Genomic DNA, 10,737 nt, shown 5'->3' with positions numbered 1-10,737 from the left:
TCTGAAGAAGGGTCTAGGCCCAAAACGTCAGCCTTCCTGCTCCTCTGATGCTGCTTGGCCTGCTGTGTTCATCCAGCTCTACACCTTGTTATCTCAGATTCTCCAGCATCTGCAGTTCCTACTATCTCTCCAGAATATTATCCGCGTTTCTAAATTAATAGTCCAGCAATAATACCAGTAGACTGTTGCCTCCCATTCCAAATTATAATGGATGGGCAGGATTTTGCTCTTTGGGTTAAGACCCCAATAGCAGGTTAAATTGGAGTCAGAACACCTGCACTAAATGGGGAACAGTGATTTTCGCTCAAGTGACCAGGGGGCAAGCTCATTGTTAAGAATGACAAGCTGTCAATGCTGGAGGGCCAGTAGAAGACTTCCAGCTAGGGAAATGCAGAACAGCTTTTCAGGTCAGTATGAAAGAGAGCACATTCGCTCCAATCTTTTAAATATCTGCATTAAAATTGGCCTCAGCAGCAGGGGCCACCATTGTGATAGAGGAACTCCACCATGGGGCAGCCCGTGGCTCAATAGAGTCATAGAATAACACTGCACGGAAACAGATCCTTCAGTCCAACTCATCCATGCCAACCAGGTATCCTAAACTGAACTAGTCCCATTTGCCTGCCTTTGGCCCATATCCCTCTAACCTTTCTTATCCATGTACCTGTCTAAATATCTTTTAAATTATAAATTGTATTCGCCTCTACCACTTCCTTTGGCAGCCCATACACGCACGACCCTCTGTGTGAAAAAGTTGCCCTTCAGGTCCCTTTTAAATCTTTCCCCTCTCACCTTAAACCTATGTCCTCTAATTTTGGATTCCCCTATCCTGGGAAAAAGACCTTGGCTATTCTCCCCACCTATGCCTCTCATGATTTTGTAAATCTCTCAAAATCACCCCTCAGCTTCCTAAGCTCCAGGGAAAAAAGTCCCAGCCTATCCAGCCTTCCCTTATAACAACAGCTCGCATTCTACAAAATTAAAATCCATCTGACACTCCTCGGCCTATTGGCCCAGCTGATCAAGATCTTGTTGTACTCTAAGATAACCTTCTTCACTGTCTACTATACCACCAATTTTGGTGTAAAATGCAAACTTACTAACCATGCCTCCTATATTTTCATCTGAATCATTGATATAAATGCCAAACAACAGTGGATCCTACAGCTGAGGTCCAGCAAACAGGGTGGTCTCAGGGTCTAGGCCCGAAACGTCAGCCTTCCTGCTCCTATAATGCTGCTTGGCCTGCTGTGTTCATCCAGCTTTGCACCTTGTGGTCTCAAACTCTGCCTGCAGCACTGATTCCCCAGTGACAGGCAGCCATATCCAGGGAGGTGACATTGAATCCAAAGTTTCAGAGAGCACACAGGCCAACTGGAAAATTTCTGCAAAACTGCTGCCACCCCCATTCTACCTCGAGGGAACTGATCCAGGAGTGGGATGACGTCTTTTACTGTCTGCTATGATGACACACTATGAGTGTGGGTTCAAAACAGACTGATTTAAGAGATGTCCTTGACTTTAAGGATTGTCTTCGGCTTAGACTTCAAAGCAGTACTATTTATGAAACTTTCATACTATGTACTATTATACATGGCAATCATTTACTAGGTTGTCATATTGATATGTTAGATCGTAGCTAATCAATCATATTTTGTTGAGTTCACGTGTGTATATCTCCCAGAGAGTCACATATTCAAGTGAGTCTCCCAAACTGATACTTCCAGTCTGTTCTAGAATTTTACTGTATTCTAACTCCACCCACGCTGTGCCGTTTATGCTCAGTGATGTGCAGCTCAATGACATCATCAAAAGGCTGTTTCAGGGTGCTGATGCTCTTGCACAACATGGGGAACTGGCACACCAGGCTCCAGTGCACATTTTCACATCTGCATGCCCCCATGCTTGGCGCATCAGGTCTTAAAAGTCTTATCTTTGCTAAGTTAATGGTTTGCAGGTGCCAGTGCTAGACTGGGGTGGACAAAGTCAGAAGTCATACAACATCAGGTTATAGTCCAACAGGTTTATTTGAAATCACACAAGCTTTTAGAGTGCAGCCCCTTCGTCAGGTGGAGTGAGAGAGGAGAGCTCACATACCCAGTATTTATAGCCAGAGAGATCAAGGGCAGAGACATCAAAGATCATACAACTGGTATGAGTGGAGTGTCCAATGATGTTCTGCAGGTGACCAAGAGTGTTAGATGGTGAGTAAAGTGTCAATAGCTGAATAACTAGCAAAGGGATGACCTATAATCCAATTAGGTGAGGCAGAGAGATAATTATTAAAAAACAAAAATTGGGTGGTGCTGAAGACAAACTAAGTGACTGGCATAGCATAAGAGTCACGTGCCGAGGTCTAACCAAAGTAATACGTAATTCAAAACTGTACAAACTAATTGAGGTAGAGAGATTGTAACAATTTATCAAGGTGATGCTGTCAAAACAGGACAGTCAGGAAGATTGTACAGATACAGAACAGTATGGCGGGGGTCACATGTATTGCAACAAGAATCCAAGATCACGGTTGAGGCCGTCTTCATGGGTATGGAACTTGTTGGCTATCAGTCTCTGCTCGGCGATACTGCATTGTTGTTTTCTGCCTTACTTAATCAAATTATAGGTCATCCTTTTGCTGATTACTCAGCTGTTGACACTTCACACACTGTCCAACACTCTTGGTCACCTGCAGAGACTTATCATCTGACACTCCATTCACACCAGTTGTATGCTCTTTTGATTTCTCTGCCCTTTATCTCTCTGCCTATAAACTCTGGGTCTGTGTGCCATGCTCTTGCACTGCACCTGACAAAGGGGCTGCGCTCTGAAAGCTTGTGTGATTTCGAGTAAACCTGTTGGACTACAACCTGGCGTCGTGTGACTTCTGACTCTGCTGAGTTCTGCAACTTTCATCTGAAGCATGATAAGCAAAAGTTTCAGTTTTAGATTTTGAGTGCTCATGGAAGCTTACTGCTTTATTAATGTATGTATAATTTGGAATGTCACATTATGACATAGCTATTTCTCAAAGTTTTGTTCAGGCTACAAGGAAGTGTAAATGCTGCTACTGATCCAATCTGTTAGCAATGCAATTTATCCTAGCTGTGGGATAAAGGGTTGGGTTGCTTTCTTGCAAAAAAAAAGCATTTTTTTCTGCAGAGACTGGGGGAAGGGTGGATGGTTTATTGATTGTCAGTCACCGGCCAAGTAATACGTGGCAGCAAGATAAGCAAAGCAAAGTAGAAGCTGGGTTCTGTTGCCTAATCGACTGAGTTCCCAAGTTCCCTGAAGGCCTTGCTGATGCCATACATTACTCTGCCAACAAGGCCTCTGTGCAGTGTTCTGGTTGTCCAAATGCAGGCAACAGCAACAAAGCCAAACCCTCAGCGTGGAGATTGGTGACGTGAAACAAGATACACTCGAGGCTTTTCACCTTAATAAGGTCATGTCACTGAAGGTAATATTTGACCTTGTAATGAGATCCAAATACTTTCTCATGCCATCACTTAGATCACCTGTTTCCATATACCTGACATCACCTGACTTTGTTCTTGTCTCAGCTCGGTTAAAGTTGGAACTCTCTTTCATGTCTTCATTCCTGCTAGACTTGACAATACTTAATGCCCATCTGGCCGATCGTCCACGATCTACCCTCTGTAAACTCAAAGTCTGACTTCAAAACGATGGTGACTGGACTTCCAAAATACAACAGATGCTGGAAATTTCTCTCCAATTTCAATCCTGTTTCAGAAATGGCTCAACATGTCAAGCATCATCTGTAAAGAGAAAAGCAGAGTTAATGGGCAGAATCTTCTGGTCTAGGAGACAGTAGTCCTCAAGGAAGGAAGGGGACTTAATTAAAGTGTGATAATCGCAGATCAGAAGCATGCTACCTTCCCAGACCTATTCCTGCCTGGGCTGCAACTACTTCAGCTCCACGTGAGTCAGGCAGATGGCGAGCAAACTTGAAAGGGTGTTAGTTTCTTTTCAGGAATTTGACTGAATAACTAAGGGATGGTTATTTTCTTTTGTATAGTTGTGCTCAGGCCTTGGGATATTGGGATATTTACTTCTATAATGCAAATGATGAACATGAAACCGTTGTCGATTGTTGGAAAAACCTATCTAGTTCATTAATGTCCTTTAGGGAAGGATACTGCCATCCTTACCTGGTCTGGCTACATGTGACCACAGAGCCACAGAAATGTGCTTGACTCTTAACTGCTTTCTGGGCAATAAATGTTGGCCTAGCCAGTGATGCCCACATCCCTTGAATGAATAAAAAAAAATAACAGCACCTTGCAAACCTGTCACCTCTACCAACTTGAAGGACAAGGGCGGCACATGCATTGGAACACCAGCAGCTACCCTCTTGGATCTATATTGGCATTGGGTACCAATGAGGAAAGATCCGTGCTATTGAAGCTCAACACCTTGCACTCAAGAGACACAAGAATGCTAAATTTCAGGGGAAACAACACTTCATATTGCCTGAGAAAGTGGTGCTGATTGGTTGATGAGTGGGCTCTGATTGATCAAGGCATTACCATGAATGCGCCAGGGAGCAGTTCCATTCCTGTCAATGTCACTGGGCAAAAATGCTAGAACTCCCTTCCTAATTGTATTGTGAGGGCATCAATTCAAGAAGACAGTTGATCATCACTTTCTCAAGGGAAATTAGGGATAGAAACAAATGCTGGTCATGCCAACAATGCTAGCAACCAATTGAATATTTTTTTAAAAAGGCCTGTTCACTATTGGGCTGGAATTGCCACTTCAACACATCGCCCTGTTCGCTGGCCAATATCACTGTCTCAGGCTTGCTGTAGTGCTACAGAGAAACTCAGCATAAGCTGGAAGAACAGCATCTCATTTTCTACTTGGGGATCCTGCAGCCTTCTGGACTCAATATTGAGTTCAATAACTTTAGGGCTTGAACTCTCCTATGTTGTCATGCCTACCCCCACAAACCAGGCCTTGTTATCACATAGTCTGCTATTACACACAACCCATTGGGAGCCACTAACAGTCTCCATTAACCGCTATTCACCCTCCTAGCCTGATCATTATCCACTCCTTTGTCTGTCCAACTATTCTCTCTCTCTGGGTTCTATCCCCACCTATCATTTACTCCTCACCCCCTCCCCAACCCTATCTTCTGCATAAAAACAACTATTTCCTAGTACCACCAGTTCTGTGGAAGGATCATTGGACCTGAAACATTAACTTTGATTTCTCTTCACAGATGCTGCCTGAACTGCTGAGCTTTTCCAGCAATTTCTGTTTTAGTTCCTGTTGACTATTGTTGAATTGCATTGTATACATTCAGACAGTGGCTGCAGTACTTAGTACTTGCAGAAGATGGCAGTGAGGAGACACATTCCTTATACCCCCCCCCCCCGCCAAACCTGCCATTCCCCTGCCTACCTATACATTATTGACCCACCTGTAGCCAATCCACGTAGGCAGACCCACCAAAGGCAAATATTTGAACATCCTGTTTGTAGCCTGTACAATGCAATCTTGAAATCACGTCACTTTTACTTCAATTGTATTGTAATATTTGAGCTGGGTTTAATTTCTGTAGGAGCAAATCCAATTTAAAATTCTGTATTGACTCCCTGTAACCAATTGTAGTGTAAATTGTTCACCCCTGTTAACCCTTCTGCATTTATTTGGCAGCTTCATCATGGGAGAAATGTCCCAAGGTTCTTCAGAGGACCTTCCTCAAGCAAAAGCTGACACTGAGCCATGGAAGGAGATTAGGTACAGTGCAAACTTAGCTAATGGGACAAAGGAAAGGAGGAAAGACATGGGAAATCCAAGACAAAATAGCAACTTATCTCTACATCCACAGTGAGATTTAACAACATATGGAGATTGTATAGAACTTCCCTTAGAACTGGGTTCTGAGGAAGGGTCACCAGACCCGAAACATTAACTCTGATTTTTTCTTCACAGATGCTGCCAGACCTGCTGAGCTTTTTCAGCAACTTCAGTTTTTGTTCCTGATTTACAGCATCTGCAAATCTTTTGGTTTTTATCTGCTTGATCACTGTCAGATTGCTGTAAATAGGAGGTTGCTCAGTACCAATTGGCTGCTGTGTTTCCTTACGGTACAACAGCGCTTCAAAAAGACCTTCACTGGCGATGAAACACTTGGATGTGTCCTGAGTTCATCGGGGGTGGTACAGAAGTGGATCTCTTTTGTTTATTTTTGCCATCCCTTCCTTGTCACTTGATCAAAATGCTGAAACTTCCTCCCAAACAGTATTGGGGTGTATCTCCAACACATGGACTACAACTACAGGTTACAAGAAGGCAACTCACCATCACTGGGAGGTGCATTAAATGCTGGTCCAGTGAGCAACACCCATATCCCATGAGTGAATAAAAATAAAATGTACTTCACATCAGAACAACTGTGAAGTGGGGGGTGGGTGCTGAGGGTGAACAATAACTCATTCCCTTAACTCTCTTATTACCTTACACTGCCTCTAATGATCCATCACTATGATCCCTCTCCCGTTCCCACCTCACCACCTCCTCATACTCCCAAAGCAACTTACTTAACTGGTGGCTGATCCCCTCCACCCCACACCACCCCAATCTTTAGGCCTCAATCCAGCCTGCAAATTCCTTGACAGATTTACATGTTTCAAAATAGCACAAGCCTCAAAAATGATCAATGTTAGCCTCAATTTGGCAGGGGCTTGTTTACCTTCAGAAGGATGCTCTATCAATGCAAGTTAATGTGTTTACTTACCTTTTCAGTTCACCAATATCATTTTAACACAAAGGAAGCTCTGATAAAAAAAAAATTGAAAGTACTTTTGCTGATGTTATCCTGACATCACTACTAATCTTATAGCAACGCCCAATGAATGGGTTTAATAAATAGAATGTGAAATTCAATAGTACAAGGATTGATTGATAAAAAAAATATGGATTATTTAAGGTGAAGTTAAATAAACATATAAGGGAGATGGGTACAGAGAATAAAGTTGATATATTTGGATGAGAAAAAGAGTAGAAAGCTTAAGTGGAGGGATAAACAGTGCATGGAGCTGGTTGGGTCAGAGACAGAAATAAAGATAGAATTATAGGAAATAATAAAACAAACTAACCAAATCAATTCTTGGTTCCTGTTTCTGAAGTTAGAAAACAGAAATACACACATATATATAGCTAATAATATGTAGGAAGCAACTTGTATAATTTTAGAATGTTCCAAAGCCCTACTCAGCCCATGACATATTTAGCATGGTAAATGAAGTTTTATTACCATCCTACTGCAGGTATAGTACAGTTGTACTTTTACTACTGCACAAACAACAGACAGTGAATATTCAAATATCACCTCAACAAGTTCTTTCGAATTACATAAAAGTTGCAGCTCAGAAACAACGCATTTGGTGCAACAGATCTGGTACTTTTGCTCTTCAGACTTTAACTCATTTCATCCTATCAACATTTCTTTCCAATTTTTCCTCTCTCAAGTACTCACCTAGATGACCCTTGAATAATCGATGCTATTTGCTTCAAATACTCCATATGGCAGCCAACTTTCTTGCTCCTCTTCAAAGCACTGCCAGGAATCTTTTACATCTAAAACAGAGAGCAAACAGTATTCTGTGTTCAGTACTCTCCATCAAACAAGTTCCTCTGTTTTCCTTATTGGAATTATTCATGACTGACATATGTTTACCGACCTCAATTTTACACCTCCCAAGTGTGTGAAAGTTATCTGACAATTAATGGGTTATATGGGGAAACCCATCAGGTTCACTGATTTTGTAAGAGATGAGGACCCACTATTTATCCTAACTATTCTGTCCCAAACACCACTTTGAATCCACTCTACAACATTATACACTCTGACCACTGGAGTCATCGTGAATAACTCTGGGGTCCTTAGGAAGGAGATATTGACTTATGAGGGACTGCGTTGAGCCTTTACCAAACCAATACCTGAACTCTAATGTCAAGGTACAGGGAAAGATTACAAACAAACTAGGGTTGTATTTCTTGGAATTTAAAAGCTTAAGTGGGAATATGATCAAAGTTTTCAAGATAGTAAAGAGAACAGTCAAAGTAGATGGAATAAACTTGTTTGCACTGGGTAAGGAATCAGGGCTTTGGGGGTATTGTCTAAAAATCAGAGCTAGACCTAAATTAGGGTGAAATTTGAAAACATCTCTGCACACAAAGAGACTTTTAGAATTCTGTTCTACAAACAGTAATTGATACCAGATCAGTTGTTAATTTTAGAAACTGAGATCAATGATTTTTGTTAGCTCGAGAAATATGGGACAAATGCAAGTAAATGGCTATTAATACATGCAAGATCAAAACCTTGCTTTATTTCCTCTTCTGAGTGAATTTGTGTATAGGATGATAGTTTAAGTAATTTTCCCTACTCTGACTCATTTGCTCTGATGGTATTTCTTCACATGATTTGTTTGATCATCCTTTTGACTGATAATGTGCGTGTATTGCTGTACAGGGAATTAAATATGTTCTTATTTTTCATCACAGCCACTTTACTTTTAACATCTTTTATTCTTGTCTTGAATATGTGCTTCGTTACATGAGGATTTAACTTATTGTTATTCCTTCAGTTCTCAGACCTTTGTACCATTCTCTTATCTGCATTTTTTAGTTTACTGGCATTTCTATATCAAACCTGACTCACCCCCATCTACTGCCCCACCTATCCCCTCTACCACCTCCGCTGTTTAAAATACTTTCCACACTAGTAATTATCCTTTCAGTAAATGTCTTGTCCCTTGTTTGACTTGGGTGCAGCCTATCTTAAAGATACAGCTTATCCTTGAACTGGTAGTAGTGTCTTATGACATGGAACCCCTCTTTCTTGTGCCTGTCCTACACCTATATGATCTGTTCAATATGTGCTCAGGCATCACAGAATTACTACGGTGCAGAAAGAGACCATTTGGCCCATCATGTGTGCACCAGGCTGTCCAAATGAGCATTTTTCTTAGTCTAATTCTCCTGCCCACTCCCTATAACACTGCGTATTTCTCCTTTTCAGATAATAATCCAAAACCCTTTGAAGGCTTCAATTAACTCTACATACACCACACTCACAGGCATGGCTTTCCAGACCTGAACCACTCACTGCATGAAGAAATATATTATTTTCCTCATTTCACTTTTTGCTTCTTTTGCTAATTTGAGTAGATTGGGGCTATATTCGATGGAATGTAAAACAATGAGAGGCAATCTCATTGAAACATACAAAATTCTTAGAGGTCTTGACAGGGTAGATACAGAAAGGTTGTTTCCCCTTGTGGGAGAGTCCAGGACCAGATGGCAAATCATAGAATAAGAGGTCACATGTTTACAGAGAAAAGGAGGAACTTCTTCTCTCAGAAGATTGTGAAAGTGTGAAATTCTTTACCCCAGAGTGCTGTTGAGGCTAGGTCATTAAGTGTATTCAAGGCTGAGAGAAACAGACTATTAACCAGGAAGTGAATCAAGGGTTATGGAAAAAGGCAGGAAAGTGGAGTCGAAGATTATTTGATAAGCGGTGTTCTCATTGAATGAGAGCAGACTCTATGTGCTCAATGGCCCACTTCTGCTCCTATGTCTTATGGTCTTATTCTCCTAATTACTATAAATCATTGTTCGTGATCCTCTCATAAATGGAAACAGTTTGGCCCTAACTACAATCTCTGAACCCCACATAATTATATGGTAACGCAGTAGTAGACCCTGGTGCTCCGTTAGCAGTAGTCAGGATCTCAGAAATTAAATCAGGAGATAGAAAAGACTTGTAAGAAAGACTGGATTACATTAAACATGGGGGACTTCAATACGCAGGTGGACTGGGAAACAAACAGGTTGGTTGAGGATCCCAGGAAAAGGAATTGATGGAATTTCTATGCACCCACATCATCCATGAAAGCTATCATTGGAGTCTGTGCAATTCTAAAGAATACTTATATGACAATTAGAATAGTATTACAATTGAGTAATGTAACTATAAAAATACAAGGGAGGAGCTGGTCAGAGTTAATTAAAAGGGGACCCCAGTAGGGAAGACAGAGGAGTAGCATTGGCAAGAGTTTCTGGGGATAATTCAGCAGACATAGCAGAAATTCATTGTGAGGAAAAAGAAACACATTAAGGAGAGGATAAGGCAACCATGGCCGACAATGGAAGTCGGGGATAGCATAAAACCAAAAGAAAAGGCATACATTGTAGTGAAGATTAGTGAGAAACCAGGGGATTGAGAAGCTTTTAAAATCCAACAGAAAAAAACTAAAGAATCAACCTGGGGGAAGAAGATGAAATAGGAGGGTAGGGTAGATAGTAATGTAAAAGAAGATTGAGGTTTTTTTGGAGAAAGTAGGAACTGCAGATGCTGGAGAATCTGAGATAACAAGGTGTACAGCTGGATGAACCCAACAGGTCAAGCAACATCAGAGGAGCAGGAAGGCTGACGTTTCAGGCCTAGACCCTTCTTCAGAAATGGGGGAGGGGAAGGGGATTCTGAAATAAATAAGGAGAGAGGGGGAGGCGGATAGAAGATGGATAGAGGAGAAGATAGGTGGAGAGGAGACAGACAGGTCAAGGAGGTGGCGTTCGAGCCAGTAAAGGTGAATGTAGGTGGGGAGTTAGGGAGGGGATAGGTCAGTCCAGGGAGGATGGACAGGTCAAGGGGGCGGGATGAGGCTAGTAGGTAGGAGATGGGGGTGGGGCTTGAGGTGGGAG

At 41.8% G+C, this 10,737-nt stretch overlaps 1 protein-coding gene across 1 annotated transcript in view; it reads left to right on the top strand.

The window, feature by feature from the left end:
* galntl6 (polypeptide N-acetylgalactosaminyltransferase like 6) overlaps positions 1-10,737 on the top strand; it is a 248,889-nt gene that overhangs the window by 210,713 nt on the left and 27,439 nt on the right. The gene's annotated exons all lie outside the window — the stretch shown is intronic.

Source organism: Rhincodon typus, chromosome 3, assembly GCF_021869965.1.
Source record: "Rhincodon typus isolate 14 chromosome 3, sRhiTyp1.1, whole genome shotgun sequence".
Classification (NCBI taxonomy): Eukaryota; Metazoa; Chordata; class Chondrichthyes; order Orectolobiformes; family Rhincodontidae; genus Rhincodon; species Rhincodon typus.
The sequence above is the reverse complement of the archived record's forward strand: the minus strand, read 5'-3'. Positions and strand labels throughout refer to the sequence as shown.